This window comes from Equus quagga, chromosome 11 (assembly GCF_021613505.1).
Source record: "Equus quagga isolate Etosha38 chromosome 11, UCLA_HA_Equagga_1.0, whole genome shotgun sequence".
NCBI classification, from domain to species: Eukaryota; Metazoa; Chordata; class Mammalia; order Perissodactyla; family Equidae; genus Equus; species Equus quagga.
Genome location: NC_060277.1, coordinates 97,074,887 through 97,102,436, shown reverse-complemented (window position 1 = coordinate 97,102,436; position 27,550 = coordinate 97,074,887). Strand labels below are relative to the sequence as shown.

General features: G+C 50.3%; 1 long non-coding RNA gene across 1 annotated transcript; it reads left to right on the top strand.

Moving 5' to 3' along the window:
* Nucleotides 1-27,550, top strand: LOC124247112 (uncharacterized). The gene is made up of 3 exons (XR_006890657.1): nucleotides 1-1,198; nucleotides 26,007-26,057; nucleotides 26,585-27,550. It is a non-coding gene; the product is annotated as an uncharacterized LOC124247112 (long non-coding RNA).

The following is a 27,550-nucleotide window of genomic DNA, read 5'->3' as shown; positions in this document are numbered from 1 at the left end:
AGACCGAGATCAAGGGTGGCGGGGCGTTTTTAATCTGCTGCCAAGGTCCCTTCCAGGATGGGCTCAGGGGATCCAGGGGTGGCTTTGGCGGTCTGCGGGGTCTTGGTTAATTAAAGGGGAGTCTGATCAGGTCAAGAGGCGAGAGCAGGTGGCAGTTACTGTCAGACCGAGAAAGGAGACTGGAAACAGAGGCGCAGGAAGAGCGAAGGCGGGTGGGGGAGTGCCAGCCCTGCCCGAGGTCGGAGGCCTTTGTCCTGCCGTCTGAGCTCAAAGATCGGAATGATGAGGTGACCAGGGTTTGTCAAACTCCAGCCACTGGATACCACCTTAAAGAACTTCGTCATATCCTCAAATCACCCCTTCTTAGTATTAAAGTCTTTCTTTAAACGTTTTAAATTTAAAATTTATCCATATCAGGATTGTAACTAGAAGGCCAGTATCACTTGCAAATAGAAGAAAGCCTGAAGAATAAAGCGAGAACAAGATGCTATTGAGTCCCAGCGGGATCGTGTCACCTGCTCTCCTGGTAACAGAGTTTAGCATGTGCCAGACGTTAGAGATGCCCCGGCCCCCGGTGAGGCTTTCTCCCGGGTGGACTAATAGCTGACACTCGTAGAACGCCAGGCGCTGTGCAAAGCACGTCACAAACAGCAGCTCAGTTCATCCTCACATTGGCTCCAGAATGGGTGTTATTATGATGCCCATTTTATAGATGAGGAAATTGAGACAAATATGTGAGGGCCAAGGTCGTTGAGTTTGCAAGCAGTGGAGCTGGTCTTTGCAGCAAAGCAGTTCTGCTCCAGATCCATGTTCCTAAGCGAGACTTGAAAAGGACTTGAAAACGTTCACAGAAAGTGATTCGTTGTTACTTAATACTGACCATGTGCTGCCTAAAAGCACCACGGGCTCTCGGTTGTACACACCATGCACTTGGGTGCACTCTGATGGAATTCCACCCTCTGTGATAGGCAGGAAACCAGCGGTAGAGAGGTGGTGACTTGGCCAAGGTCACAGAGCTTGTTAGTGGCATGCCCAGATCTTAGGTAGTCTAAATTCCCACCCCCTGCTCTTTTCTCCCTCACACGCAGCTCAGTGCTGCCCCTTCTGCTGTGCTGGGAGCCAGGACTCCCGGGGCTCCTCCTGAATGGGGAGCAGTGGCCTGAGCTGCTTCCCTCCTGAGTATCCCAGAGGATGCTGGGTGAGTGCATGGACCCCTTCCCAGGATCCCCAGCCAACACAGACACGCACACCCCAACACTTGTGCGCTCATGTACAGCACATGCACATGCTGTGCCAAGCAGGAGACTCCTGACGGGGGAGGAGGGAACTGACCTTTGTGACCTCCTCCATTGACTTTTCCATCTTCCCACCTCAAAATCCTGGGTTCCAACAGAGAGTGAAGCCACAGCATCTCTTCTTCCTTTCCCTCTTTACTGCTCCCCCCTCCCCCATACACTTCCCAGAATCCACCAAAGGAGGTGGTCCTAGCCCCTGGGGGCATAATCGTTTTCCTCCCTCTGCCCTCAGCCCCCAACCTCGTGTGCTTCCTGTTCCCCGTCTCTCTCTCCGAGCCCCTCTCCATCACAGCGCCCACTTCCTGGCCCCTCTCCACTCAGGATTCCTCCTTCTCCGTCTCTCCTGCCATTGCTGCTCTGAGTGTCTGCCTCTGCCCAGGCCCCTTGTCACTCCTTCCAACCTAAATGTATGCCCCTTCCAGGCCCTTTCCCCCAGCTGTGGCTGAGCCCCACCTCCTGTCAACTCGGGGCCTCTGTGAGGGCAAGGATGGCCTCTCCCTTCGGACTGGGGCTCCCTAAGGGCAGAGCTGGTGTCTTCCTCCTCAGGCTGGTGCCTTCCTGAGGGACCACCATTTCAGTAGCCAACAGCATCAGCCTCATTTCTCCGGGGCTGGTGGGGCAGACACTGGCTGGAGAGCTGCTTCCCCCTCCTTTGGGTTTCAGCCCAGAGGGCCGTGTCCCCAGGCAGCCAATGGGGCCTGGGGATACCCTGAGTAGATGATTAACTCCAAGTCCAGTGTGACCCTGGGACCACTGTGTCTCCACTGCCTGTCCCTGGGGGAAGGCCAGCGTCTGTTTGGGGAACTGGCCCTGCTTTCTGGAGGAGATGAGTGTGGGTATACGGGGTCAACACCCCTACCTGACCCCACCCCTCTCAACTGAAGGCCTACAGGATCATTGCTGGTTTGTGGTTCCAGTTCAAATTTTCTTTTTTTCCCCCTCTGAAGCTGGGTGTTGGTTTGTTTTTCAGAGCAAAGCCTGTTGTCAATGTGTCCAGAATTGGGCTCCTAGCTTCTCACCAGGCCTTGTTTCTTGGCCACACTGGGAATAGACACAATCTTCCAACCCCTCCTGACACCTCCCCTCAACAGGGGCCTCAGCACTGAGCAGGGCTGGTTGAGGGCCAAGGCTGTCCCTCCCATTAGAACCCTTCTTGGCTGCCACTCAGTATAGGTGGGCATGAAGGTGACAGAAATCTGGGCAGGTGAGGAGCCAGGGTTGACAGCTGACCATCCCAACCACAGCACCTGTGGGAGGACACACACACATACACAGGTGTACAGAGAGACGGAGGTCCACTCAGACACACATTTGCACACAAAATCGTGCATGTGTACAGAGGCTCTCTCAGCGACTGTGTCACACATACACACGTGCACGGACAGATACTGAGAACACACAAACATGCACCTAGCTGTAGTCACCGACAACTACAGGGACAAATGTACACAGACCCATGTACACACACACAAATACACACATGCAAAACATACAGAGTTAGAAACAGACATGCCCCTCGAGACCACACCCGTCTCCCCACACACAGAGGCACAGGGCCACACCATTCACAGGCCAGAGTGATGTCTGGCATGTGAGAGGTGTTCAGTAAACATTTATTGAATGAATGGATGAAGAGAGGACAGAGAGAAAGAAGTGGAGCCCATGCAAAGGGAAGTCTGGCTCTGTGGTTTGCAAGGTCTGTGGAATCTGTGTTGGTGGGATTGGCCCTAGGACAGCCTGAGAAGCCCCAAGGTGGTCCATTCCATCCATGAGGAGGCAAATCCCAGTGGGCACTGTCTCAGAGCTGCACCTGGAGGGTGTGACAAGTGGGAGTGTGCAAAGGCCATCTCAGGGGCCAGCCTAGTGGCGTGGTGGTTAAGTTTGCATGTTCCGCTTTGGTGGCCTGGGGTTTGCCAGTTCAGATCTTGGATGTGGACCTACACACCGCTTGTCAAGCCATGCTGTGGCAGGCGTCCCACATATAAAGTAGAGGAAGATGGGCACAGATGTTACTTCAGGGCCAGTCTTCCTCAGCAAAAAGAGGACGATTGGCAGCAGATGTTAGCTCAGAGCTAATCTTCCTCAAAAAAAAAAAAAAAAGGCCATCTTAGTCACCTACAGCATTTTTGAGCACATACTGCGTGCCAGGCACTGAACTGGGTGCCTGAGGAGGCAGTCCTATTTTTCCTGGCTGGAAGTCAGGAGGCCTGGGCTCTGCCACTTCCCGGGCTGCAAAGGTTTGGGCAAGGCATTTAACTTCTCTGAGTCTCAGTTTTCTCCCTGTAAAATAGGAGAAAGAGAATAAAACTCAATCTCTTTGCCTTGTGATGAAGAGGAAAAGTTCTCCGTGGGCGTGCAGTCAGCAAAATCCAGATTGTGGGAAACCTTGTAGGTTTTTTCAACAAATAAATTGCAAGGAAAAGAGTAGGAGAGGGAAGGATGAGCATATAGATTAAAAGATGTATATATATACTTTTCTGTGAGGAAGATTGGCCCTGATCTAACGTCTGTGCCAATCTTCCTCTATTTTTCTTTTTTTGTATGTGAGATGCCACCACAGCATGGCTTGACTAGCCGTGTGCTGGTCTGAACCCAGGATCTGACCCTGCAAACCCCAGGTAGCCGAAGTAGAATGGGCGAACTTAACCTCTATGCCACCGGGCCAGGCCCTAAAAGATGTATTTTTAAAGTCTCTTTTAATCCTTATTTGGATTCCAATTCAAACAAACAAACAAAAATTAGGCAATCATGGAAATTTGAGCACAAAGGATATGATATATTAACTTTTTAGACGTGATAATGATTGTGTGTTACGTTTTTTAAAATATTCCATATCTTTGAGTATATATACTGAATATTTATTGATGAAATGATAAGATGCCTTGAATTTGCTTCAAAATAACTCTGGAGAGGAGAAAGCGGGTGAGGGGACAGCTGCAACAAGACTGGCCATTGAGTTAGGAGTTGATACTTGATGATGGTTACAGAGGATTCATTATACTATTTCTGTACTTTTATGTATATTTGGATATCTTTAAAAAAAAAGGATTCAATGAATTCCCAAAAGTGCAAGTTCCCCATATGACATAATGTAAATACTCAAGAAAAGGTAGTTTGTTTCTTCCAGGCATAGTTTTCCTCCAAGGCATAAATACGTGAAATAATGAATACTCCACAAGTACGGAGTTGAAAGCGGAGGACGAATTCCTCGGTAAGGTTTTCGGTTCCGAGCATGCCATGAGCCTCTTGTCCAGCAGGGGGCTACCTACTCTGGCTGCTGCCGCCGGGTTTGTGAAATCGAAGAGGACCAGCAGTGTAAGAGAGAGACCGCAGATAGGCTAGTGTCTGATGGAGACCGACCTTCCGTCTGAGATGATTAGAAGAAAACAGAGAGAGAGAGAGAGAAGAATTTGTCCACAACCCTATGATAGGAAGGGTCTTCCTTCAGTTTACAGTCTCTGGGGATCTGGGGCACTTAAGAAAGGCTACTGTCTTGAAGATAGTAATTCCAAACCGTTCCTCAGGTACTGTTCCAAGCACATGCTAAGTATTAACTTATTTAATTCTCACAGTAGCGCCATGAAGTAGGCATTACTATTATTACAGAGATCACAGGAAGCTGGTTTTAGACAAGTGGAGGTAAGGCGCTTTCAGGGCACAGCTGGAGCTGCCTGGCAGACAAGTGGAAAAGGGGCCCAGAGCTCAGGAGAAAGGTCAGGGTTGGAGAGGTCCTGGAGAGGCGGTAGACGAAGCCCCTGAACTTGGGCATGAGCTGCCAGGGAGGGGCTGGAGAAAGAGGAGCCCACAGAGGAGAGGCTGGAGGAGCTGAGAGTAGGAGGCCCACCAGGAGTCGCCCAGAATCCACAGGTGGGGATGCTTCAATAAGGAAGGGGCAGCCACAGTGTCGATGCCTCAAAGCCTGAGAAAAGGCTGTTGACTTCACCCCTCAGGGACACATTGGGGTTGGGGAGCTAGGGCAGGGAAGCCAAGGGGGGCAGAGGGTGGGAGAGGGGCCTGGGATGCGACCATAGCACAGAACTCCTGGGGAAATTATGGCTGGAGAAAGCAGAGCCTTGCCTCTCAAAGCGTGGTGCATGGCATCACCTGGGAGCTGGATAGAAATGCAGAGTCAGGGGCCCACTCTAGGCTCACTGAACGAGAATCTGCATTTTAACGAAGATCCCCAAGGGATCCTATGTGCATTAAAGTCTAAAAAGTAATGGAGCAGAGATGTGGGCTGGTCCAGAGAGGTGAAGAACGGGGGGGCGGGGGGGCTTTCAATATGAGGAAGTCCCTAGTGAGTTTGAGGCCAAGGAGGAGGTCAGAAGCCAGGGCGCAGGTTCACACCCCAAACCACTGCTCCAGTCCTCGGCGGGTAGGGACGCGGATTCTGCTGTGCGCCTGCAGGTTGTAATTACAAACTATTGCCACGAGGGGGCGATGCCGGCCTGGCCATGCGGTGCCCAGTCCGGGTGTCTCCCACTGGCTGCGTTCGGATCCGTCTGCAGCGCTGAAGTCCGCGAAGTAAAGGGATCCCCGTCAGGGACGAGTGGGAACCGACCCTGGGAAGCTGGTCTGGGGGCCGACTCCTGGTCCCCTCGTGCCCAGGAGGCTTACTGTCCCTCCTCCCAGGCTCTAACTACTCCCCACCCCCAAGCAACGCCCTCCCAGAGCCACCCCATCTTCGCGTGCCTCTCTTGGATCTCGGATCCCGATACCCCAACCCTCTTCCATGAAAACCCAGCCTGGGGGTGGGGGTTGAAGGTGCAGCCTAAGGGCGGAGTCAGGGGCAAAGGCACTGAGAGGAGTGGGAGGTTTTATTGGGCGCAAAGGTGGGAGCAGGGGACTCAGGCATCCTCAGTCGGAACCTGTTAGCGGAGCGCCCCTTGTGCACCACTCAGGGTGTTGGGCGAGTGGACATGGGAGAGGGTACGGTCTTTGCCTTGATCTGGGATTAGAACACGCAGGTTCGAGTCCCAGCCTCATAGACTGGCCTCGGGCGGGCTTGGGTCAGGACTTTCACTCCCACTGCAGGGGTCCTTCTCAGGGAGAAAGCTCGCTTCCCTCTCTACCTTACCCATTGTTGCGGCTCAAACTGAGAAACCGGGGGAAGCACCAATGTCCGCTCACTTGCCTGTCAGTGTGGTGGTGGGGGTGATGGGGGGAGAGGGCAAAGGCGAGGGTAGGTTGAGGGCAGTAGTGCGGGTGCGGGTTAAGGAGACCTGGGGAGCCTCTGCGGGATTTTGAGGAGCAGAGCGGCCTGATCCGAGCTGGGATCTTGGAAGATAAGGAGTGGATTGGGGCATGGGGTAGGAGTTGGGGGGCGGGGGGGCAGTGGATCGCAGGCAGAGAGACCAGGGGCCTGACGGTTGGAATGCAAAGAGGAGCTGGTGGTTACAATTAGGGTATACTTTAAAAAAAAAAAAAAAAAAAAAAAACAAACTTTTTTCATTGTAAAAGTAATTTACGGGGCTGGCCCCGTGGCCGAGTGGTTAAGTTCGCGCGCTCCGCTGCAGGCGGCCCAGTGTTTCCTTGGTTCGAATCCTGGGCGCGGACACGACACCGCTCATCAAACCACGCTGAGGCGGCGTCCCACATGCCACAACTAGAAGGACCCACAACGAAGAATATACAACTATGTACCGGGGGGGGCTTTGGGGAGAAAAAGGAAAAAAAAGAAAAAAAAAAGTAATTTACGAAAATTACTGAAAACTGGCTAAACAAAACCAGCCTAGCCTACTAATACAGCTGCTATTTGCTTTTGGTCTATTTCCTTCCAAGCTCATTTTACACCTTTTTTTTAACATGCTGAGTTCTTGTGTACATATGATTAATTTTCCTGATTTTTCACTTATCAGGATGTCATAAACATTTTTCATGTTACTTCCTGTGTTAGTTTCCTAGGGCGGCCCTAACAGAGTGCCACAAACCCCGGGGCGTAAGGTAGGAGAAATGTGTGGTCTGGCAGTTCTGGAGGCTGGAGGTCAAGATCAAGGTGTCCCAGGCAGGAGCTCCCTCTGAAGTCTGCAGGGGGTCCTTGCTCGCCTCTTCTAGCTTCGCTGCTTGCTAGCAATCCTTGGCATTCTCTAGTTTGTAGATGCCATGCTCCAGTCTCGGCTTCTGTGGTCACATGGCTTTCTTCTCCCTGTGTGCGTCTCCTCTTCTCATAAGGACACTAGGTATATTGGATTTAGTGCCACCCTGCTCCAGTATGACCTCATCTTGACTAATTACATCTGCAACAAGCCTGTTCCTAAATAAGGTGGCATTCTGAGGTCCTGGGGGTTGGGATTTCAACATATCTTCTTGGGGGACACAACCCAACCAATAACACTTCCTAACTGTGCCTTTTAGTGACTGCTTAAGATTTCAGCAACGATACAATGCCTCTTTTAATCAATTTTCTATTATTAAACACTTGATTTGCATCCAATTTGTATACGATTATAATCAACATTGTAATTAGCACTTCATGCATAAAATTTTCCCTCATATTGTTGAATGATTTTTTTTTAAGGAGATTCAGAAGAGGGAATATCTCATCAAAGTTTGTGAAAGGTTTTAATTGTATTATTGGTTTGGGAAGAGATACGGTGCAGAGAGAGGAAGCGCACACAGCGAAGCAAAACGCAGAAAAGAGGAATCACCCGCAGGCCCAGCAGCCAGACACAGCTTCTACTAGCCTGCAGGATAGTTTTATAGAAAAGCCTTCCTATATTTTCTATAAAAATCCTTACTTTGGGGGAGTTGACCAGGTGGTGCAGCGGTTAAGTGTGCACGCTCCGATTCAGCAGCCCCTGGTTTGCCGGTTCGGATCCTGGGTGCAGACACGGCACCACTTGGCACGCCATGCTGTGGTAGGCGTCCCACATATAAAGTAGAGGAAGATGGGCACGGATGTGAGCTCATGGCCAGTCTTCCTCAGCAAAAAGAGGAGGATTGGCAGCAGACCTTAGCTCAGGGCTGATCTTCCTCAAAATAAAATAAAATACAAAATCCTTATTTTTTTTTCCTAGTTGAGATGTTCTTGCAGGTAACGTTTTGTATGCTGCTCTTCCCGCTTAACATTAAATCCTGAACAGTTTCTCATCTCGTAAACTTCATAACCACCTTTTGGGTGGCTGCATAATATTACACTGTAGAAATATTTCAAAGTTTAATATCGAATATGCTATTATTAGACATTTACAATGCTTCCAACTTTCTACTTTTATAGATAAACTGTGGTACACATTTTTGTGCTTATATCTCTGAATTGAGTTTATTTAAGTAAGTGCCCAGAAACTGAATTTCTGGGTTGAAGGGCATGAATATTTTTAATGCTCTTGAATCTTGGAAGTTGCTTTTCAAAAGGATTGTCTCAGTGTGCACGCTGCGCAGCTGCGAGCGAGCCAGCATGTCTGTCTCCCTGCAGTCTTGCCCGCAGTGAGTTTTGTCTTTTTTTTTTAGTTCTGAAATCTGACCAGGTAAAACATGATTTCCTGTTTTGCCTTCTTCGTTAGCAACAACGCTAACTATTTGTTCTTGAGATTGCTTACTAGCTGTTTTTACTCCTTTGGAGTTGTCTGTTCATGTCCATTTATCTTTTGGGAATCCTAATGTTTTACTAAGAGATTTGTATATTCAGTTTACACATACAAGACATTAACCCTTTGTCGTATCTGCCGTATGGATTTTTCTCAGTCTGTTGACTATTTCATTTAAAAAATAGTTATTGGGAGGGGGCCGGCCCCATGGCTGAGTGGTTGAGTTCTCGAGCTCCACTTCGGTGGCCTGGTGTTTCGCTGGTTTGGATCCTGGGCGCAGACATGGCGCTACTCACGGGGCCACGCTGAGGTGGCGTCCCACATACCACAATTACAAGGACCCGAAACTAAAATATACAACTGTGTACCGGGGGTCATTGGGGAGAAGAAGAAGAAAAAGAAAATAAAAGAAGATTGGCAAGAGATGTTAGCTCAGGTGCCAATCTTTAAAAAAAAAAAGTTATTGGGAAATACAAATCAGGACAACAACGAGATGTGACCTCATACCCATTAGCATGGCTACAATAAAAAATCCCAGAAAATAATAAGTGTTGGCAGGGATGTGAAATTGGAAGCCTTGTGCACCATGGGTGGGGGTGAAAAATGGCAGAGCTGTGGAAGCAGTATGGCAGTGCCCCAAAAATTTAGATGGAAAATTTTATGTGTATTTTTTTTTTTTAAAGATTTTATTTTTTCCTTTTCTCCCCAAAGCCCCCCGGTACATAGTTGTGTATTCTTCGTTGTGGGTTCTTCTAGTTGTGGCATGTGGGACGCTGCCTCAGCGTGGTCTGATGAGCAGTGCCATGTCCGCGCCCAGGATTCGAACTAACGAAACACTGGGCCGCCTGCAGCAGAGCGCGCGAACTTAACCACTCGGCCACGGGGCCAGCCCCATGTGTATTTTACTACAATTTTTTTTTTAAGATTTTATTTTTTTCCTTTTTTTTCTCCCAAAGCCCTCCGGTACACAGTTTTGTATTTTTTAGTTGTGGGTCCTTCTAGTTGTGGCATATGGGACGCCACCTCAGCATGGCTTGATGAGTGGTGCCATGTCCTCGTCCAGGATCTGAACCAGCAAAACCCTGGGCCACCAAAGCAGAGCGCGTGAACTTCACCACACGGCCACGGGGCCAGCCCCTTTACTACAATTTTTTAAAAAGTTAGATAACTGGAAAATATAGCAGATACCCACTAAAATGAAAAGTTATTGAGCTCTCCTCTGTGTAAAGTCTCTCTGTGTGCTGGGCATGGAGATTATAAACACAAGAATAGGTCAAGGTGCCCATGGACCATGAGGATCGGAATAGAAAGCAACGTTCACAACACAGTTTCATCTATGCTTTGATAGAGGGTCGAGCAGCAGGGGGGCCAGGGAGCATTCAGAGGTGACGGCCAACCCAGAGCGGGTGAGGGATGGCTGGCGGTGGCCAGGGGAAGTTTGTTCTGGAGCTGAATCTAGGACAAATTAGGACTCAGCCTGGCAGAGAAAGGTGGTCCGAGTGGTGACGTCGATTACATTTTTATGACGTGCACACGCATTTCACGCTTACGTGGACAAGGCTGGTGACCTTTTCTCTGTGGGTTCTTCCAGCGCTTTTACGCTCATAAAGATCTCTTCCCTCAAGAGGGCTGACCGTTCTCTTTCTTCCTGGTTTTCTATGGTTCAATCTATTTTTACCTTTAACTCTTTAATCGACCTGGAAATTATTTTGGTGACTGGTGGGGGGATAAGGGACCCCAGTGGAAGGGCAGAGAGGCAGAAAGGGGAAGCCGGGCAGCTGTAGGGAACCCCATCTTCATTCTGCCAGCCTCCTTCATGACCTGGTGGCTCTGGGGCTCCCACCGGCCACCCTGTCTCCTCCCTGTGGTTGTTTTAGGTGATGGGTGAGGTGGGTGTGTGGCTGAAGCCCTGGTGTTTGGAGATGATGATCCAGTAAGACCATGTCGGCCTTGAAGCATGAGAGATGCAGAGCAGACTGCCGTGAGGACTTCCGGCACGGGGATAAGCAGGATGGGAGGGAGGTGTGGGTGCCCTCTCTCCCTGTCCATCCCCTGCTGCCCCAGCTCTCACTCTCTATCTCAGCTCCCACTTTCTCCCTCTGTATAAATAATTTTATTGATCTGTCTGTTCACTTGTTTTGGGCTGTGTTCCTGCTGGACCGTAAGCTCCTGGAGGGCACGCGCCTTGTCTCTCTTGCTCCCTGCCGTCTTCCCAGTGCCTGGAGCAGGGATGCATACCATAGGTGCTCAGGGAACACTGGGTGAATGAATGAAAGGAAAGCATGTGCTGACCCCACAGGAGGGTGGGCATGTAGGAAGCCAGGAGGAGCCGCCACGCTGAGCTGTCCACTCCAACGCCTGTGGGCAGATTGCGGGACGAGAGACTTAGGATCCGGACCCCCATCTGGGGCAGACTGCTCATGGTCGGTTTTCAGATCTGCATTCCATCAGGGGCAGGGAAGCTGGGGGGCTGGGAGTCTCCCACACATAGATGCCCCCTGTAGCTGAAGCTGTGGCTGGGTGGGAGGCGGGCAGAGGCTGGGCCGATGTCTGGGCCCAAAGGGCTGGGGGAGGCAGGGCTGAGTCCTGGAGACAGCTGCTCCTGATGAAGTTTCCTGTCTCAGGGGCTCAGAGACATTCATTACAGCCAGGAGGAGAAGTAATTAAGCCAGAGAGCGGCAGGGATGGGGGCAGAGGGAGGTCGGGTTTCCCAGGAGGCTCCTGGTGCAATTACGAAGGGCAGAGGAGAGGAGAGCTCTGCCTAGTCTGGGAATATCAGTAATAGAGACATGGCTTCGAGGCCACAGTCACCCACATCTGTGCTGACCACAACGAGACAACGAGTGGACACAGGCCCAAGGTATGCACCAGTATCTGGCTCCTTGAGGCAACTTGAAATAGAGGAAAGACCTTGGGCCAGGGCCAGACTGGCTTGAGCCTCAGCCCTAGTATTGCCATTTACCTGCTGTGGGACCTGGGGCAAGTTGCTTAACCTCTCTGAGCCTCAGTTTCCTTATCAATAGATTGGCGCCAATAACACAAACCACATAGGATTGCTATGGGAATTGAATGTAAAGCGCTTAGCAGTGGGCCTAGCATGCAGCAAACACACGTAGAGCTGGGATTCAAAATACAGTTTGTGGTGGCTGGGCGTGAGAATCCACGTGCAAGCAGGTGACTGGGTGGAGGGGCAGGGACACGCAGGCGGCCCTGACCGCGGGCTGTGGTTCTGAGTCCTGGGGCCAGCATAACAGCCTCAGGTACAGTTAATGGACACCTGCTCTGTTTTTTCTCCATTGTCTGGTCCTTCCAGTGACCTTGCAAGGGCGTTATTCCTATTCCCATTTACCGAGGAGGGAACGGCGGCTCAGAGGGGCAGAGTGGCTCACTGCGGAGCAGCGGGGTATAGAGCTGGCTTCCAGGGGAGGTCTGTCTGGGGCCACAGTCCTCAAATGGAAACTTGGGGTGCACAGGGCGCGGGGAACCGTGTGACCCAGTCCTGGGGTGAACCGTGGGGACCAGTGGGGCACCTAGCTTCCTCCTCAGACGCCCCAAATGCCACCCCTCCTGGACATACACTTGGGCTCATGTCTTCAGGGGGAGAGACCTGCACGCTCACCTCTTTTTATGGGCCGAGGGGATGTCCCCACTCTGTTGCCTAATCCTGGTAAATTCTGGGTCTCTGCCCCTCCCCACTGTCCCCGGCACTGGGCCTGGCCTCTGCTTCTTCCCTGCTGAGACCACAGCCGCTCTGGGCTCTGGTCCCTCCTCGGGCCCTCATTCCTGGCCAGAGGCTGGAGTGGGTGGGGAGGGGGACGCACTTTGGCGCTGGGGCAGGAAGGTGGTGGTGAGAGACTTTAAGGCCTTATGACAAGATGAGGGGAGAGGGGACAGGGAGCTGGTGGACGGGACAAACCCCGCCTCGAAGAGGGAAGGCAGGAAAGAAGGCGATAGCGGCAGGCGGCGTTTGGGTGTGACAATGGTGGGCTGGGGTGGAGGTCCCTCCCGGCAGGCCCGCCTGAAGGCAGCTTTCGGGAAGTCTGGGGGCCCCATGGAGAGGCAAGTAGGGTCTCCTACCCCTGAGTAAACTTCAACAACATGGCGCCCTGGCCGGGCCTAGAGTGCCAGACAGACAGAGGAAACAGTGCTTTATGGATTACACCCTTTTTGTTCTCATTTCTTTTGTTTTTAATTTTCTCAATTAAAACTTTTCTGATTATAAAAGTAGTACATATTCATTGGCAACTATAAAAATTACAGAGAAATAGAAAGAAACAAATCACCTGTAACCCCATCCCCAGGTGACTACTCAACATTTTTTTTTTTTTTGAGGAAGATCAGCCCTGAGCTAACTTCTGCTGCCAATCCTCCTCTTTTTGCTGAGGAAGACTGGCCCTGAGCTAACATCCGTGCCCATCTTCCTCTACTTTATATGTGGGACGCCTACCACAGCATGGCTTGCCAAGTGGTGCCATGTCCGCCCCCGGGGTCCGAACCGGCGAACCCCGGGCCGCAGAAGTGAAACATGCGCACTTAATCACTGCACCACCGGGCCGGCCCTCAACATTTTTACATACAGAACATACAGGATTCCTTCCTATGCGTAGACATTTTATATTTTTTACAGACTTGGAATCATTCTATATGTACTATTTTTGTACTCTGCTTTTATCCCATGTGAACATATATCAAAATATTTCCATGTCATTTAACATTTTTGTAGAACATGATTTTTACTGGCTTCATTAAAATAGTGCATCTTTCATAGAAACTATAATTTACCTGGTGTTGGACATTTTGGAAGTTTGTGTTGTTTCCCCTTTCGTGTGTGTGCCATTGTTGATCGCTGCTCCCATGAGTATCCTTGTGTTTATCTCTGGACGTATCTACTGGTTACATTCACAGAAATGCAAACCCAGGACTAAAGGGTAGACACACATCCCCCTAGCCTTCTGGAAGTTCTTTTTACAGTCTCATCTCCAGTGTTTGCGAGGGGGCTCACCATGGCCTGGGCAACACTGGGTGTCAGTCATTTAAAAAAAGCTTTACCCCCAATTTTTTAATTAAAAAAAGTATCTCTTTATTTTAATTTGCATTTCTTTGATTAATATTGAGATTGAATAAATATTTTTCACAATTGTAGTTATTTGTGTATTGTCCTTGATCACTTTTTAATACAAGGGTCTCTGACATTTTCTTATTGATTTGTAGGTGCTCTTTACATATTCCAGATCTTAATGCTTCTTTGGTTGTACCTGTTGTGAAGATGTTTTCTTTATTTTGAGGGCTGCCTTTTAATTTAGCTTTTTATTATATGGAAAAGCATTAAATTTTAATGCAGTCCAATTTATAAAAATTTTCTTTATATTTATTTTATTTGTTTTTGTATTTAGAACACCCTTGTCTTTTTCATTATAAAAGTTGTATAACCACTTTTCTGCAAGTTTGGAAGAGAAACAAAGTCATGCCAGGTACTGCCACCTCATATCAACCAGACAGGATTTAATTAGGAGCAAAATCAAGACTTAACAATCCACCAGGCCCCGGTCTAGACTTCAGATAGTCAATTTCAGTAACCTTGGAGCCCACTCTGTTCTGTTTTTTTAAGATTGGCACCTGAGCTAACAACTGTTGCCAATCGTTTTTTTTTTTCCTTTTTTGCTTTTTCTCCCCCAATCCCCCCAGTACATAGTTGCATATTTTAGTTGTGGGTCCTTCCAGTTGTGGCATGTGGGACGCCACCTCAACATGGCCCGAGGAGTGGTGCCATGTCCGCACCCAGGATCTGAACCAGTGAAACCCTGGGTTGCTGAAGTGGAGCCCCTGAACTTAACCACTTGGCCACGGGACCGGCCCCACACTTGTTCTTGACACCCAGAGGCAGTGGGCCGTGCACAGAAGTGGCAATGCAGAGGCCTGCCTGGGAGCTACCTCCCCAGCTGTGCCCCAGTTTCTTCACTGGTAAACATAAGAGGCTGGAATAACCGGCTAGTCTCTTAAAAGGAGGCCAGTGCCTACTCTGGGTTCAGACAGTGCCAGGTTCAAATCCATGTGCTAAGGTTTCCAAGCTCCCCGCAAGCAGTTTCCACCTGCGTAAGATGGGGCGATAACAGGGCCTCCTTCGCTTAATTGTTGGGAAATTGTTGGGAAAACGAGATCGGATGGTAGGAATGCTTCTCAGACAGCCCTGCGCCGGTTAAGCCTCAGCCGAGCGAGACCTTATTAGGAGCAGCCATAGTGGTGGTAGGGTTTAAGAATTCTGACGAGCATCCTGTACCCATCCTGTGGGAATCCAGGTCAAGACGGAGGTCCCTGGCTGTGTAGATGGCCACTGGGGCGGAGGCCTGGACAGACGGGCGTCCGTGGGGCTGCCGGGGCTGGCGGCCGCAGGGCGGGGGCGGGAGGCCGCGGGGGAGGGCGCCGGCAGGCTCCCGGCCTCCCCTGGTCGGGGCCCCACTGACAGCAGCATCGTTTCTCCGGATCCGCGCGGCGATGGGCGGCGGGGTGGGCTGCCGGGCGGGGCGGTGCCCTCGGCTCCTCCGGTCCTTATCAGCGGTGGCCGGATGAGCGCGCGGGCGGCGGGCGCCGTGTTTGCGCGAGATAAGCGCCCCGCTGGGTACACAGACGCCACTTAGCTGCGCAAACACCTGCCTCTCCGGGCCCGGGGACGCTCTGACCCGGGCTGGCACCCCGGGCGGGCGGGGCAGGTGTGACAGTGGCGGTCACAGGCAAGAGCGGCACCGTGTGGGGTGAGAGGTGGGAGAATGTGTGGAGTGGGAGCGTGGGGTGGGGAGAGGAGCCCGTGGGGTGTCAAGTCCGTGAGTAGCCTGTACCAGAGGGTCTGAGGGTGTCACTGTGCAGTGTCTAAGTCCATTAGGGTGAGGGTTGGGTGCATGAGCTTGTGGGGTGTGGGCAGTGGCTGTCCTCATGGGTACCTGAGGGACCCTTCCTGCGATGTGTGAGCCCCAGGGCCCAGCCCTCACACCAGGCAGTGTCCCCTCCAGCCAGGCCCTTCCCCCTCTGCTCCAGCAGTGGGCCTCCAACCGCTGCTCCCTAACAGACCTCCCTTCCTCCCCACCCAGGCCTCTGGATTTCTGGAAATGAACGGCTCAGACTGCCTGTGTCCAGGCAGGGCTGGGTCTCTGGGACACTGAGCAGGCCCCAGAGTTGGGGGCAGCACCAGGCAAGGGCCAGGGCCAGAGACCCCTGGGAGGCAGCCCACACCCCTCGCTGCCTCCTTTGTCACCGGACTGTGCGCTCTGCTCCCAAGTCCCTCCTTGGGCCCCTGTCTTCCACTCCCAGCTGCCTGCAGGACCTCAGCACACTGCTGGAGGCTAGGGACTCAGGGCCACCACCCTCCTTCTCCTTAGGACACCCCTCACCGGAGGTGGGCTGAGGGAGAAACCATCTTATTTAGGACAAAATGAGCAGCTGCCCCAGACCAGGGACATAGAACTGGTCATAGGCATCAGGACCAGACACCCAATTGAGCACAGAATCCAGCCTGGCCCAGCTTCAAGCATAAGCCTGACGTTTCATCAGCTTGAAAGACTGTCTGTCCAGTCCTGTCTTTTTTTTGTTGTTGTTTTTTTGGGGGGAAGATTAGCCCTGAGCTAACTACTGCCAATCTTCCTCTTTTTGCTGAGGAAGACTGGCCCTGAGCTAACATCCATGCCCATCTTCCTCTACATTTTTTATACGTGGGATGCCTACCACAGCGGTGCCATGTTGGCACCAGGATCTGAACCAGCGAACCCTGGGCCACTGAGAAGCAGAACGTGTGAACTTAACCACTGCGCCACCGGGCTGGCCCCATTAATTTCTTTTAAAGATTGGCACCCGAGCTAACATCTGTTGCCAATCTTTTTTTTTTCTTCTCCCCAAAGCCCCCCAGTACATAGTTGTCTATTCTAGTTGCAGGTCCTTCTAGTTGTGGCATGTGGGACACCGCCTCAACGTGACCTGATGAGCGGTGCCGTTTCCGCGCCCAGGATCTGAACCGGCGAGACCCTGGGCCGCCAAAGCGGAGCACGCAAACTTAACCGCTGGGCCATGGGGCTGGCCCCTAAATCTTCTTTTTTACCCTAGTACTCCTGTTTCTGCCATACCTTGGCTACACTTTTCTCCTGTTTTGCCTGACTCCTGCCTGAAAGCAAGGCTGTCAAGTTGTGCATTCAAGTTGTGTACTGCACAAGAGCATTGCATCTCAGGGGCACCATTTATGTCGTAGACATAGGGTAGTGTGCATGAGCAGGTGCTGGCCTCTCCATCAAGTCCTGGAGCCGTAGGGCACTCTCTCCTACAAAATCCCACACAGGCACCCAGCGCCATGCGTGTGCTTGGGAAAACACGCTCTCTGGCTCGCACACACACCAGTGGTTTCGCCCCATCCACGCTGTGCTCCAGAGTCTTCTGGCTTTTCCTGACAGCCTGCCACTCTGGGATGATTCCCAGCCCCCCCACTCTGAAGTGGACATGCTTGCTAATTAGCGTTGACCTGGCATTCGGATTCAGAGGTGATGCGTGTGGGTGAGAATGTGAGTCCAAGTGTGCGTGTGGCTAGGGCTGCCATCCCCTGGTGCTCTGAATGTTCTCCCAGGCAGAGGTGGACAGAGCTGGGAGTGCATCTATGAAATGACAGTTTCATCCAAGTCCTAAGAGAATGTATGTGTTCTCTGGCTGCTGATTTAGAGTGTTTATGGAGACAGATACATTGGACTGTGTTGATTATACCACTAAGAGAGAGGAAAGGTAAGCCACAGAGTGGAAGAAGATATTTGTAAAGGATTCATAGCCAAAATATATAAAGAACTTTTACAAATCAATAAGAAAAAAGTAACAATTCAGTAGAAAAATGGATAAAAGGCTGGAAAAGGCAATTCATGAAAGAAGATATCCAAATGGTCAATAAGTATATGAAAAGAAGCTCAACTTGATTAGTCGTCAGGCAAATGCAAAGTAAAACCACAATAGGATACCACTACACGTCCACCAGAAAGGCTAAAATGTGAAAGACAGATAACACCAAGTGTTGACAGGGACGTGGAGGAAACAGAACTCTCGTATGCTACTGGTGGGAATGTAAATTGGTACAACCACTTTGGGAAACTGTTTAGCCATATCTGCTAAGCTTGACATATACCCACGTCATACCCCAACATCCCATCCCTCAGTATATATACTCAACAGAAATACGTGCACGTACTCACCAAAAGGCATTTCCAAGAATGTTCATAGCCTCAGTATTCATAATATTCCCAAATCTGAAACTACCAAACGCCCATCAACTGTAGAGCGGATAAATAAATTGTGACATATTCACACAACAGAATATTAGAGAGACATAAGGATGAGCAGCTACACACACCAAAATGGGTGAATTTCACAAACACGTTGTTGAACGGAAGAAGCTGGACACGAAGGACCACTTACCGTGGGGTCCACTGCTACCTGAAGAGTAAGGAAAGTGATCCCCTCATTGGAAGCGACGGAAAGGGGCACTAGGACTGCTGGGGGCGGTAACGTGCTCTGTTTCTTACTCTGGGTGGTGGTTACGCTGCTGTGTCTAGTTTGTGAAAGCCCATTAAGCCCAACAGTTAGAATTTGTGCATGTTAATGTATGCGTGCTGTTCTCCAATAGAAAGTTGAAAATTTTTTTTTTTTGTCGTTGATGGAGCTACCATTTGGACAAATTTAATCTCTCATGCCACTGATTAAACTCTCTGCCCTGTTGTTCCCCCCTCCGCTCCCCCCTCCTCTATTCCCGGGCCTTATCTAGAGGCCCACATTCTCATTTCCCCAGGCTGGCCTGCTTCTGGTTGCTCAGGTCGTGCAATTATATTCAAATATATTAGAAAAATTTTTTTTTTGTTAGTGGAAGGAATGCTTTAAATTTTTTTCACATAGATGCTATATAAGCAAGTGCCATCCTTGCCTAGAAGGCTTGTTTCCCCTTTGCTGTTTTATCAACATCAGCTTTGGTTCAGCTATGAATGAAGAAAAAGTCAGATGAACGATGCCTTAAACCAGTGGTTCTCGAACTTGAGCGTGCATCAGAATCATGGGAAGCCTTGTTAAAACATAGGCTTCTGGGCCCCACCCCCAGATTCTGATTCAGTTGGTCTAGCATGAGGCTTCACAATGTATCTTCCTAACAAGTTGCTAGGTGATGCTGTTGTCATTGATCTGGAAACCACACTTTGAGAATGACTGCCATAAACACACAGGTTTTATTCTCTCATGTAAAAAGCCCAGAGATTGGCAGCCCAGGGCTGGTGTGGCAGTGAGTTGTCAGGGACCCAGAGTCCTTCCAGCTTTTCACTCTGGCTGCCTAAGATGTGTTCTTTGCCTCATGATCTAATATGGCTGCTTGAGCTCCAGCCATTAGGTCTTCCTCCAGCAAAGAGGAAGCAGAAAAAACCCATAACATTATGGTGCCTTAAAGTCTCTTTAAAGACACTTCCTGAAAATTATAACACCACTTCCATTTGTAATTCAGTGGCCAGAACTTAGTAATACATACATAACTAATTGCAAAGGAAGCTGGGACTATGCTTTTTTATTCAGGATGACCAGGTGCCAGCTAAGTCAGGGGTTATCTGACTAATGAAGAAGGGAGAATAGATATTGGGGACAACCAGGAAGAGCCAGAGAGCATAACCCGCCTCACCCCGTCTGCCCAGGGCCAGGAAGCCAGGCCTGTGGCAGGGGCCCGGGCCCGGGCCCAGGGCCAGCAGGTGAAGATTAGGTGACCTCAGGTAAGGCAAGTTGCCTTACCTCTTTGGATCTCACATCTTTGTCTGTGAAATGGGGACTCATTCATGTCTTCATCCAATACACATTTATTGAGGCTCTCCCCACCTGGCACCGGGCTGGGAGCCCGGATGGTGAGGAACAAGTCAAGGACTGAACGTGAGGTGCCCACAGTCCAGGGGGCAGACGGACAAACACCTCTGCCCTTCTGATGCTGGGCGTTGAGGGCTATGCTGCGGGCAGCACGGGGAGGGGCCCCATCCAGCCGTGGAATGGGAGTGGGGTGAATTCAACCAATAGCCTTCCTTGCACCTTTAGTGTTGTGGCAGGAGCAAGGAAAAATTACAGACGTGAGTGTGACTTCCACCCAGCAAAGTCCTGTGCAGAAGTTTGTTGCTTTTCTCTCTGAGGCACAGACCCAAGCTGGGCGTGTGGGGTGTAACTCCCAATGCCACCAAGCCTTGCCAGCAGGAGAGGGGATCTGGGGTGGGGAGTGGTGGCAGCTTTATTGCTGGAGGCCATGGGTGCTGCTTCCCAGAAAGATGTACTTTCACCCAAATTTCGCCATGCAACCTCCAGGGGTTCACGCGTCCCTGAAGCCCGGCAGAGGACCCCGTTTAAGAACTCTTGTGGTAGAGATGATCTCCGTCTTGGCCAGTGGTGGTTTTTAGGAGCCCCAGGCTCTGGGACAGCAGTTTCAAGCGGTTTTTCCTGAATAGCCCCAACTGTGCACTTTAAGCAGGAAGACCCCAGTGGCAGTGGCAGAGATGGCGCTGAGACTGGGCGGCAGTTTCCTGGGGCCCCAGAGCTGGGCAGAGGAGACAGAGCAGAGCAGGCTGGGGGGAGGCGGGAGAAAGGGGACAGAGGGGCAAAGGAGGACGGAAGTGGAGAGGGCCATGAATGTGTCGTGTCAAAGTGTGGGCAGGTCTGCAGCGCCCGTGCCGGGGGTGGGTGGGCATCAGAACAGGCTCCAGGCTGGCGTCGTCCGGGTGGGGCAGCACCCCTCTGCGTCCTGTAAGAGGTGAAAGGGCCTGGCACAAGGGGGTGTCGAGGAGAGGCCCCCGGCACCCCAGTCTCTGTGCAGCCAGCCCTGCCTTGGTCTCCCTAGGAGGCACCAGGAGGATGGGTGGTGGGTTGTTTTCTTGTTTTCTCCTCTCTCTGCTGTCACCCTCCGCCCCCCTCTCTGATGGATGGCACAGGCTGCGTCACAACTAATGGCTTTCCCTGGGGCCCTCAGGACTAACGAAGCTGCTAACAAGTGAGGGAGTAAATGAGTCGACACCGCTTCACCACGTCCGCCACCCCACAGCCCTCTCCACTGAGGGCCCCGGAGCAGGCCACGGGCCAACCAGCGGCTCACGGACAGTGGGGACACGGAATGGAGTGGAGGGTAGAGTCTGTCACTTGGGCTGGGCAAAGGAGTTAGAGGACGGAGAGAGGGAAGGGGGAGTGCTGGGTGAAGAAGGAGAGGAAGATATGTTGTGAGGGAGCTGGTGGGAGCTGTGCAGCGAGACGGGGAGACGCAGGTGGCAGAGACGCAGAGAGAGGAGGAGAAGGGATATTTGGGGGTGGGGAGTGGAGTGAGGGTGCCCCTCAGAACCAGGTACTGGAATGCAGGTAGGAAGCCCCAGGCCTTGGCCTTGAGGAGTCCACAATTTGGGTGGGGAGGGAGACATATATATCCATTATTTCACTTCTCAAAGGAAGTCTGTGATGTGGGTTTTATTATTCCCTTTTTACAGGGAGGCTCAGAGAGGTCAGGCAACTTTCCCGAAGTCACACAGGTGAGAAATGCAAGTGAGATTCAAATCCAGAGCAGTCTGACTCCAGAATCCATGCCTTTTCCACTACCCCTGCTTTGCACGTAGGTGGAAAGGGAGGACATGATCAGAAACCACTGAGAACGGATTACTCTGGGTTCATCTGATTTGCCCCATTGATGGAATTACTTGGTTGGGGGTGGAGGTGCCGCAGGCTTGTGCCTGGACTTTGGAGGTACCTGCAAATCTGTCCTGACGTCCTGTGGACACAGGGCATGCGTGGACAAGGCGGCTCAATGAGTGGAAGGATTTCTGACCAGACGTGGGGTTGATGGCTGAGCTGAGGCAACAGTGGGAGGTGGTGACTTTGGACCACAGGGCTCTGTCCTGGGTCCCATTCTGCTTACCAGTATTTTTTGCCCCTCTCTCCAGTATTTATTTTTTATTAATCAAGTAACATATGTCTGCTGTACAAAAATATAAACTTTAGATAAGCGAAAAGAAAGAAAAAGCATCCTAAAATCGCACTACCAACTTGCTGAACTTTGACAGAACTTACTTGCTGAACAGTCTTTTCAACTTGCTGTAACTTTGACAGTTTTCATAATGAAATGTTGCGGATAAACATCCCACCACAAAAGGTAACCCACTGCTCACACTGAGCGTGCGTCCTGCCAGTCTCTTTACTGCAAATAGTAGCGGTAAAGTGCAGCGGTTTATTGGGCACTTACGACGAGCTGGCAACGGCGCTGAGCGTCTTACGGGCATCGTAGCATTAAATCCTCATAATCCTTTACGGGCACTTTTATGACCTACTTTTCACAGTCGACAAAGCCGAGGCTCAGAGACGAAATAGCTTGCTCTGGCCGCAGAGGTGGGGTGAGTGGCTGAAGCGGGGTTTGAACCCGGAATTGTGTGACTCCAGAGCTGGGCTCTGAGCTTCTACGGGACCCCCTCCTCCACGAGTGCGCCTGGACCCGCCCTCCGAGGTTCGCGCCTTCCCACCTCACCCCTACCGGGGAGGGGAGGGGGGCGATTGCGCAGGATGCTCACGGATCTTCACGTTGCTTCTCTTCCGCTTGCACAGAACCATCTGAGGACACCGCCGAGGATGTGACCTCAAGGAAGGCACAGACCCTCGTGAAGCCGGGGATTCTCTTGGACTTGAAGCAGTTTCTCATATGTGTCTTATACGGGCAGGTGCCTCGGATCGGAAAAAGCCAGGAATTTGTTTTATTTTTAAGTAACAAACACGTTTGGAAAGCTTACTATTTTCCAGGTGCTGTTTTAAGCACTTTAGAGACAATAACTTTAGAAAAAAAAGATTTTTGAAATATCATAAAAGTAAAATTGACTTCTGTGACTTTCGTGGTTGGTGTACAGTTCTGAGCGGTAGCACGTGCGTAGATTCCTGTCATAGCCACCGTAGTCCAGACCCAGAATAGTTCCATCCTCTGAAGGACCGCCAGGGCTGTCCCTTTGTAGTCACTCCTCCTCCTAGCCCTAATCTTTGACAACTACGGATCTGTTCTCCATTACTACAGTTTTATCTTTTTTAGGAATGTCATAGAAATGGAATTATACAGTATGTCACCTTTTGAGACAGGCTTTGTTCCCTCAGCCTGATGCCTTTGACATTCATCCAATTTGTTCTGTGTATCAATAGCTCATCCCTTTTAATTGCTGAGGGGTAAATATCCCAATACGCGCATGTCCCATAGTGTATTCAGGCATTCACTGAAGGACATTTGGGTTGTTTCCAGTTTGGAGCAATTATGAACAGACCCGCTATGAACATTCCTGTAAGGGTTTTTGTCTGGACATATGTATTCATTTCTTTAGGACAAATACCTTGGGTGGGATTTCTGGATCATATGTAACTGTATGCGTAACTTTAGAAGAAAACGCCAGGGTCTCTAGACATGTGTCTGAAGAGCTTCCTCCAGCAACTCTTTTAGCGCAGATCTGCTGGCAGCAAATCCTCTGTTTTCCTTCACTGAGAATTTCTTTATTTCACTTTCATACTTGAAGGACATTTTCACTGGACGTAGAATTTTGGATTGACGGTCATTTTCTTTTAGCAGTTATCAAATGTCATTCCCCTTCTTTCTCATGGTCTCATGGTTTTCAGTGAGAAATCTGAGGTCACTTGCATAGTTGTTTTCCTACAAGCAGCACAATTTTTTTCCTTGGCTACTTCCCAGATATTTTGTCTTCCGTTTTCAGCAGTATGATTATGTTCATAATTCGTCCTGTTTGGTTTTGCTGAGGTTCTTGAATCTGTAAATTTATGTCTTTTGACAAATTTGGGGAGTTTTGAGCCATTATTTCTTCAAACATTTTTTTCTGTACTTCATTCTTTCTGCTTTCCTTCTGGAACTCTGATGTCATGAATATTAAGCCATTTGGTATCATCCTTTCGTATCCCCGAGGCTCTGTTCACGTTTTTTTCAGCATTTTTTTCCTGTGACTATACTGGATAATTGCCATTGATCCATCTTCAAGTTCACTGGTTCTTTCCTCTGTTATCTCCATTCTGCTATTTGAACCCATCCAGTGAATTTTTATTTTGGTTACTTTATTTTTTCTCAGTTCTAAAACTTCCATTTGGTTCTTTTTTATAGCTTTTATTTAATAGAGTCTATCTTTTCATTCACTTAAAGAGTATTTGCCCTTACTCCCTGGAGCATTTTAAATAGCTGCTTTGAAGTCTTTGTCAGATAAATCCAACATCTGTGTCATCTTAGCATTTGCATCTGTCTGTATGAGTTGATGATTTTCCTGGATATTTAAAAATATAGTAGCTTGTATTCTGGATATTTACAAAATAACATGTTACAAGAATCTGGCTGTTGTTTCAGTTCTTGAGAGGATGCTGGTAATTCTGTTTTAGCAGGCAACCGACCCGGGTGGGTTCAGGCTGCACGTCCTGACCAGACTTCTGTGGGTTACAGTTTCCGTGTAGTTCAGTGTCAAAGCTTTTGTGGTGCTGTTCAGATCTGGGCCGTGTGTGGAGCGTGCAGGGGCCGGTCTGGGCCCTCGGCCAGTTCTCAAGGCCTTGGCTCTGCTGCTTAGGACGAGATCCGCTCGAGAGCAGCTGAGGGGAAGCTCAGGAGTTCATGAAGAGCTTGGGGAGGCGGCTCTTCCCTCTGTGAGTCCTGGTTCTCCGGCCTTCCCTCTTTTGTTCTCCAGTGAGAAAACTGGGGCTTGAGTTACCTCGCTCTGCTGCGCACTCCCGGTGACTATGGCTGTGTTCCGGCCGTGCGGCAGGAGGACAGAGAGGAAAAGCAATGGGCTCACCCACCCTGTTGGGACTACAGATCTTTAATCAGAGGGGGAAGATTCCCCTCCCTCAGAGTGTTCTGTGCCTGTGGACCCCTGTAAACACTGAGACTGCTGTCCCCACTGCCACTACCTTGGAACTGCCTGCGGGCTGGGGCAGAGAGAATGCGGGGAAGAGAAACAGGGTCCCTCCTGCTGTCTGTGAGTGTTAGAGCTCCCTCTGCCTCTCCTGGAAGCAGAGCCAGAGTTTCTGCTGCAGCTCTGTCTCCCCGCTTCAGTGCTCATTCTGGCTTTGGGGCTGTCTTGCGTCTGGGCTGGGGTACACCAGAGGGACAATGAGACCCTCACTGCTAGTTCAGGGCTACTTCAAATTCTGGCTTTCTTCCCCAATTCGCTTGCTGCTCTGTCCTTTTCAGACTCCTCAGGTCGCCGCTCCGTGCGTGTCTGTCCGAGTGTTAAGGCTGCATTCAGTAGGCATGACAGCATGGATGGGCTTACTCCCTCTTACCCGGAACCGAATAGCTTTTAAAATCTTCACAACCGAGTGAAGTAGGTACTGTCATCATCCATATCTGAAAGATGACAAGACTGAGGCCCATGAAGGTTGAGTAGTTTGCTCAAGATCACACAGCTAGTAAGCGGCCAACCCAGTCCTCCTGGCCCAGAGCCTGTGTGTCAGGCACTAGTTCTGCGGTCTCAACAGGAGCGGAACACGAGCTCCACGGGGTGAGGTATGGCACCCATTCTGTTGTGGACAGAACCTGATAGCAGCCAGCCTCTCATCTCAGGGTGTGCAAAGGGCGAGTGCATAGTGTTTTATTTATTTATTATTATTGTTTATTTGATTGAGGTCACATTGGTTTATAACATTGCATAATTTCAGGTGCACATTATTATATTTCAGCTTCTGTATACGCTGCGTCATGTTTACCACTGACAGTCTAGTTTTTATCTGTCACCGTACATCATACATATGCGCCCCTTTACCCCTTTCGCCTGCCCCCTGCCCCGTTCCCCTCTGGTAACCGAGTGCATAGTGCTCAGAGGGGTGCTTTCTTCCTTAATAAACATCTAGACTGCAGTGGGATGGGAATAGGCTTTTGTGTGCATGTGTGTGTACATGTGTGTATACACGTTTATATATGTGGTTCCGTGTAAATCATGTGGCCACTGAAAGTGAGGATGTAGATTCGTTCATCCTGCAGGTTTGGCTACACCACCCACCTTGTCGCAGACGCTGTTCTAGGTGCTGGGGACACGTCAGTGAAGAAAACAGAAGCAGACCTCTGTCCCCATGGCGCCTGCAGTCTAGTGCTGTCGTAGTCTGTCCTGGCGGCTATAACAATTTATCGTAAACTCGGTGGCTTAAAAGCGACATTTCTTTCTCACAGTTCTGAAGACTGGGAAGTCCACCATCAAGGCACCGGCAGATTCAGTGTTTGGTGAGGACCCTTCCTTGGTCACACAGAAGGCCATCTTCTCACCGTGTCCTCACATGGCAGAGGGATGAGGGAGCTCTCCTCTTTTATAAGGACGCTAATCCCATTCATAAGGGCTCTGCCCTCATTTCCTAATCACCTCCCTAAGGCCCCACCTCCTCATGTGACCACGCTGGGGTTAGGATTTCAACATATGAATTTTGGAAGGTCATCAACATTCGGTCCGTTGCAAGCAGACAGATGATAAACATAATGAGTAAGTTAAGTATATGGCCTGGTAGAAAGTGGTAAGTGCTATGGAAAAAGTAGGGCAGGGAAGCAGGATTGGGGGTGCTGGGGGAAGGAGTTGGATATATATTTATCGGCATGGAAAGATGTCTGCGGTGTATTGTTGAATGAAAAAAGCAAGCCAAAACACAGTGAATATAGTATATCCCATTCTACATTTATGGAAAAACCTGCGGTACACAAGCATTAAGGGGGGGGGCGCCTCCTAACCTGTGCATTTCATATGACTTCCTCTATTCCAGGGGAAAATCGCAAAGAAAAGGTAAACCCTTTGTGAGGAATTCCCCTGTGGTCACACGGCAGTTCCTGGACCTGCTGCCCATCTCGGATCTGCACTGCCCCTTCTTCAAACTTCTGAAGAGGGATTCAAGTGGCTTGTGCGGTGAAGCCGAGATTTCCAACTCAGTCGCCTGAAGAGACGGAGGCTCCGTTTGTGGAGCTGGAGGTCCCTGGAGATCTGGGCGTTAACGTAACAAGCACGGCAAGGGCCAGCTGCTGACTTGACTCCTCTGGGCCTCGACTTCATCTTCTGTAAAAAGGGGCTAATTATGTTTGTTGTGAAGACTAAGTTAATATGTGAAAAGTATGTGACACAATGGAAGAAACGTTGAGAAACATTGACATTATTTTTGTTATTTAGGCTACATTGAGTCTGGTTCACTAAGAGACACCCAAGTGGACACAGGATTAGATGGGTCAGGAGCTCAGCAGAGGAGAGAGTTACAGAGATTTGGGGTCATTACCATAGTGGGTGGTGGCATATTAAGAAATACATATTTGGTCTTTGTCCCCAGTTCCCGACACAGAGCTCCTCAATCCCTTGGCCTTTCCTGGGTGATAGGGGCGTCTTTGTTCCAGTGAGGTGACTGTTGGTGGGCGGGCCCCTAGATAGCTTCAGGATGGGGGCTGGTCGCCTGAAAGATCAGCCTTGATTAGAAGCCTGGAACTTTCAGCCCCACTCCCACCTCCAACCTCCGGGGAGGGGAGGGGGCTGCAAACTGAGTTAATAATCGGTTATGCCTAAGTGATGAAACCTCCATAAAAACCCCTAAGTGAAGGGGTTCGGAGAGCTTCCGAGCTGGTGAACGAGTCCACATGCCCGGAGGGCGGCGCACCCCGACTCCATAGGACAGAAGTTCCTGCGCTCGGGCCCTTCTGGACCTCGCCCTGTGTAGCACCTCTCTATCTGACTGCTCACTTGGATCCTT